Source organism: Humulus lupulus, chromosome 3 (genome assembly GCF_963169125.1).
Source record: "Humulus lupulus chromosome 3, drHumLupu1.1, whole genome shotgun sequence".
Lineage (NCBI taxonomy): Eukaryota > Viridiplantae > Streptophyta > Magnoliopsida > Rosales > Cannabaceae > Humulus > Humulus lupulus.
Window position 1 is genome coordinate 207,374,122 of NC_084795.1, and position 6,127 is coordinate 207,380,248.

Below are 6,127 nucleotides of genomic sequence, written 5' to 3' on the forward strand. Positions count from 1 at the left end.
GCTGGGCTTCGGCTCACAGATGCTCTGTGGTGCAGGTAAGGGTAAAGAGAAGGTCAACCAACCATGAGTACAGCAGGCGTGAGGCAGTGTGTACATGTTTGGCTAGCCTGGCTGCCACAGCTAGAGGATTTTTTGGAAGATGCTTGTATATAAACCTAGATTTTTGTCGTCTAGTCAACTTAGTTCAGTTTTTATGTTTTAAATATTTCTAAACTATATTTTGGGATCCCAAGTGTAAAAATTTTATGATTTTCTATGGAAATTATTATTTATAAAGTTTTTCCTCTGTTTATGACTTAATTACACTGTTTGACTTAAAACCTCTATTAGCGAGTTGAAAGCACGTTTTTAAACTCACTTAGTAACGACTCTAAGGAAGTAGGGCGTTACAACTTGGTATCAGAGCGAGCCAAGGTTATTGGTTCTAGAAAATGATCGAACATGTACACACGCTGTCAGTGATACGCTCAACTCAGGGTTGGTTGGTAAGATTGGCTAATATGTCTGAAAATGTGTTTGAATGCCCTGTTTGCCTGCTTATCTTGTATAGAGCATGATGAATGAGTTAACATATGCATGATGTTAGGGCATGGCCCGTTGTGTGTTATATGTTATATGAGATATTATTGTGGATGACTGGTGTGTTTGGGAGGTGGTTTTTAGATGTTGTTATCATGCCTGATGAGTGGCATTGTTGGTTGTAGGCATATTTGTTGAGATGCCTCGACAATCTGCTAGACTCCGCGGCAGTAGGGCCGAGGATGACAACCAGGGTCAGGACCCTCCACCTGCCCCACGGAACTAGCAAGAGATGTTTGCTGAGATGGAAGCAAAACTGCAGCGAACAAAGGAAGAGTTGCGACAGTTGAGGCAGCAGGGCCCCGCCTCAGGTTACTGGGCTGCCAGTGTAGCAGGTTGCAGCGCCAGTGCCAGTGTAGCCTACCATGGAGAATAAGTGGGAACCTTTGTATGAAAGGTTCAGGAAGCAGCATCCTCCCACCTTCGAGGTTAGATCAGACCCACTGCGGGCAGAGCAATGGATGAATATGATTGCCTCAATTTTGGATTTTATGAGAGTTCAGGGGAACGAGAGGGTACCCTGTGCTAGCTACATGTTCAGAGAGGATGCCCGCATCTGGTGGGATGTGGTAGTTCAGAGAAGGGATGTATCAGTTATGACCTAGGAGGAATTCAGAAACTTGTTTAATGAGAAGTACTATAGTGTGGTGGCAGTACGAGCTGCGAAGGTTGATGAGTTTATCAACCTGACCCAGAATCGATCGACAGTGACGGAGTATGCAATAAAGTTTGATAGATTGGCGAAATTTGCGCCAGATCTAGTGCCGACTGATGCGGCTAGGAGGGATAGGTTTGTGCGGTGGTTGAATGTTATGATCGCCCGCAATGTGAATATTACCTTGGATCCAGAGACTACTACTTATGGCCAAGCGGTAGACAAGGCCCTTACTGCTGAGAGAGCCAAAGATCAGATTTGGAAAGATAGCGCGGTTATGCGCGATGCCAGGAGGACAGTGCCTCCTTTTGTTGGATTCAGTTGTGGTGGTGGTTCCAGTGAGTAGAAGAGGAAGGCCCCAGATTCCTTTGTTCCTCCCAGCTTAGATAGGAGGGCACAAGATGCTTCTACTGGCCGTCAGGGTGGCAGTGATAATTGGAGGAGTTTTCCTATGTGTCCGCGATGCAAGCGTCGACACTAGGGTGAGTGCAGGATCAGGGCCTGCTTTGTTTGCGGAAGTGCCAGCCATTTGACGAGGGATTGCCCTCAAGTTAAGAAGGAGGAGCAGAAGCCAAGTGACAGTCTTGCCCCTGCCAGGGTATTCACTTTGACACAGACTGAGGCGGAGGCTAGCCCCTCAGTTGTGACAGGTCAGATCTCTAGTGCTGGTTCTTTGTATACTGCATTATTTGATTCAGGGGCTACCCATTCATTTGTATCTGCTAGGGTGATAGATCAGCTTTGTAGACCTAGTGGTGTGTATGCTAGGGGATTCCAGACTTTGTTGCCAACAGGAGAATTGGTAGTCTCTAGGAAGTGGATTAGAGCATTACCAGTAAAGGTAGATGGTAGGGAGCTGTCTGTTGATTTGATTGAACTGGAGATGGATGACTTTGACATGATTCTAGGAATGGATTGGCTATCCAAGTATGGGGCAACGATTGATTGCAAGTGCAGAATGGTGACTTTTGAACCAGAAAGGGAGGTACCCTTTGTGTTTGTGGGGTCAGTTAATGGACCGCGTGTACCAATGATGTTAGCCTTAAGGGCTAGGGACCTGATGCAGGAAGGTTGCATAGGATTCCTAGCGAGCGTTGTGGATACCTCTAGGGTGGTGTCGGTTGGACCGAGTGAGACTAGATTGGTATGTGAGTTTCCAGATTTGTTTCCAGCGGATTTGCCGGGGTTGCCGCCGCAGCGGGAGATTGACTTCATTATAGAGTTGGTACCAGGAGCGGAGCCAGTATCTAGGACACCTTATAGAATGGCTCCGCCGGAGTTGAAGGAGCAAGATTCAGTTGCAGGAGCTACTTGATTTGGGATTCATCAAACCGAGTTTCTCGCCATAGGGTGCTCCAGTGTTGTTTGTTAAGAAGAAGGATGGGTCCTTTAGGATGTGTATCGATTATAGGGAGCTGAACAAGTTAACCATTAAGAACAAGTATCCACTGCCTAGGATCGACGATTTATTTGATCAGCTACAGGGAAGAACAATGTTTTCCAAGATAGATCTCCGATCAGGTTACCATCAGTTAAGGGTTAAAGAGGAGGACATAACAAAGACCACTTTCCGAACGAGGTATGGACATTATGAATTCCTGGTTATGTCCTTTGGATTAACCAATGCCCCAGCAAATTTCATGGACATGATGAATAGGATTTTCAAGGATTATCTGGACAAGTTTATGATTGTATTCATTGAGGACATCCTAGTGTACTCCCAGTCAAAGGCAGAGCATGAGCAGCATCTGCGGTTGGTTTTATAGCAGTTGGGGGAGCATAAGTTATATGCTAAGTTCAGTAAGTGTGAGTTCTGGTTGCCACAAGTTACATTTCTGGGCCATATTGTCAGTAAGGAGGGGATTCTGGTTGACCCAAGTAAAATTGAGGCGGTCAGAGATTGGCCTAGACCGAGCAGTGTTCCTGAAGTGAGAAGCTTTCTGGGTTTAGCAGGGTATTATCGGTGATTTGTTGAGGGGTTCTCCAGAATAGCTACGCCATTAACAGAACTGACAAAGAAGAAGACAAGGTATGTCTGGACGGACAAGTGTGAGAATAGTTTTAAGGAATTGAAGCGGCGACTGATTACTGCGCCAGTGTTAAGCTTGCCGACAGAGAATGAAAAGTTTGTGGTCTACTGTGATGCATCTAGGCAAGGTTTGGGGTGCGTGTTGATGCAAGCTGGTAAGGTGATAGCCTATGCATCGAGACAGTTGAAGGAATATGAGCAGAAATATCCTACGCATGACCTGGAGTTGGCAGCGGTGGTGTTTGTACTTAAGATTTGGAGGCATTATCTTTATGGTGAGAAGTGCGAGATATACACCGACCATAAGAGCCTAAAGTATTTCTTTACACAGAAGGACCTGAATATGCGCCAGAGGCGGTGGCTGGAGTTGGTTAAGGATTATGATTGTGATATCCTTTACTATCCTGGGAAGGCTAATGTAGTGGCTGATGCATTGAGTCAGAAGGGCCCAGGACAGTTGCTCAGTTCGAGGCAGATATCTGATAAGTTAGCTGAGGAGATGACCAGAGCAGGTATAGAGTTGGTGGTTGGACAGTTAGCCAACATCACTCTACAGTCTACACTCCTTGAGAGGATCAAGGAAGCGCAAGGGAAAGATTCTCAGTTGCGAGGTCATAGGGAGAGTGCCTTAGTCGGAGCGACAAAGGGCTTCTCCATCTCAGAGATGGGGTTATTGAGGTACAAGGGTCGGATCTGTGTTCCGATGTATTCTGATATCCGGCGGGAGATCTTGGATGAATCGCATACCACTCCCTATTCTTTGCACCCGGGTACGACTAAGATATACCAGGACTTGAGAGCTCTGTATTGGTGGTCGGGCATGAAGAGGGATGTGGTGGATTATGTGGCTAAGCGCTTAACTTGTCAGCAGGTTAAGGCTGAGCACCAGAGGCCAGCGGGGTTGTTGCAACCTCTGGGGATTCCGGAGTGAAAGTGGGAGGATATTACTATGGACTTCGTGGTTGGTTTACCGAGAACTGTGGGACAGTATGACTCGGTGTGGGTGATTGTGGATAGGTATACCAAGTCCGCCCACTTTTTGTCTGTTAGGATAACTTATACTGTGGAGCAGTATGCTGAGTTGTATGTGAAGGAGATTGTTCGACTTCATGGGGCTCTGAGGTCGATAGTGTCGGAAAAAGACCCCACATTGACCTCCAAGTTTTGGGAGAGTCTGCAGAAGGCTATGGGCACACAGTTACGGTTTGGTACTACTTATCATCCTCAGACGGATGGGCAGTCTGAGAGGACGATTCAAACATTGGAGGATCTGCTGCGGGCCTGTGTGCTTGATTTTGGGGGATCGTGGAGTAAGTATCTCCCTTTGATCGAGTTCTCGTACAACAACAGTTATCAGGCGACCATTGGTGTGGCTCCGTACGAGATGCTTTATGGAAGGAAGTGTAGATCACCTATTCATTGGGATGAGACAGGTGAGAGGAAGTATTTGGGTCCAGAGATGGTTCAGAGGACCAATGAGGCAATTGAGAAGATTAGAGCGCGTATGCTCACCTCCCAGAGTCGACAGAAAAGTTATTCAGACTTGAAACGCAGGAGCGTGGAGTTTCAGGTTGGTGATCATGTGTTCCATAGGGTTTCACCCATGAGGGGTGTGAAACAGTTTGGTGTTCGGGGCAAGTTGAGCCATAGGTTTGTTGGCCTCTTCGAGATTCTGGAACGGGTTGGAGAGGTTGCTTACATATTAGCGATGCCTCCAGCTTTATCAGGGGTTCATGATGTTTTCCATGTATCCATGCTCCGGAAGTATATGTCAGATTCAATGCATTTTCTAAGTTTTGAGAATCAGGAGCTTGATCAGGATTTGTCCTATGAGGAGAAGCCGGTTCAGATTCTTGACCGAAAAGATAAAGTCTTGAGGAACAAGACCATCGCCTTGGTGAAAGTGCTGTGGGGAAACAACAAGGTTGAGGAGGCAACGTGGGAACTTGAGTCAGAGATGAGGGAGCGGTACCCCAAGTTGTTCAGGTAATTTCGAGGACGAAATTTCTGTAAGGAGGGGATAGTTGTAACGACCCGAATTTGCTAATCGGGCTTAGGGCCTTGATTAGTGTGCCTGGAGGGCAATAAATGATTTAATATGCTAATACGTGGATTTATGTGTATATATGATAATGATGCATGTTTAGTTGAGTTAAATGTGCGTGTGGGCCCGTCTGTGTATTAGGGGCATAAATGTGATAAATGCGATATATATGTGATATGTCTGTGCATCACGATCCGAGACAGTCGTGGGGAGCGGATAGTCAGAAAGTCACAACAGGATTGAGATTCAGACTCGAGGCGAGTCGAGGGGTGATTTCGGTACTAGGTGTGTTACTGGATTATCGGGACATGAAAATAAATATTTGGAGATATACTTGAGGATAGAATGACTAGGTGGGAATATTGGGGAAATTTACCATTTTGCCCTCGAGGACGTTTTGGTACCCCGAGCCTTGAGGTAACCACATAGACTTAAGCTGAATAAAACAAAAAGGAAGAATTAATTAGAAGCTTTGGGGAACCGACTTATACCTCCTCATTCAGCTGAGATAGCTTTCAACCTCTTTTCTCTTTCACTCTCTAAGGCAAACTCAAAGGAAAACTTGGAGGAATTGGCTAGAAACTAGAAGGATTTCAGTTGAGATATCTTAGGAGCTTGAAGCTTAAGGATTAAGGATCAACCCCAACGATTGAGTTCAGCAAAGGTAAGCTCTCATTACTAAGGTTTAGTCTTGAATTTCTGCTGGTTATTGGGGATTGCATGTTAGTCAAGCTTGATCTATTTTTGGGTGTCTTAGCTGAGTTTTGGAGTAGGATTCAATGGGGTTTTGGTGCTGTTATTGAGCTGAAATGATTGTGCT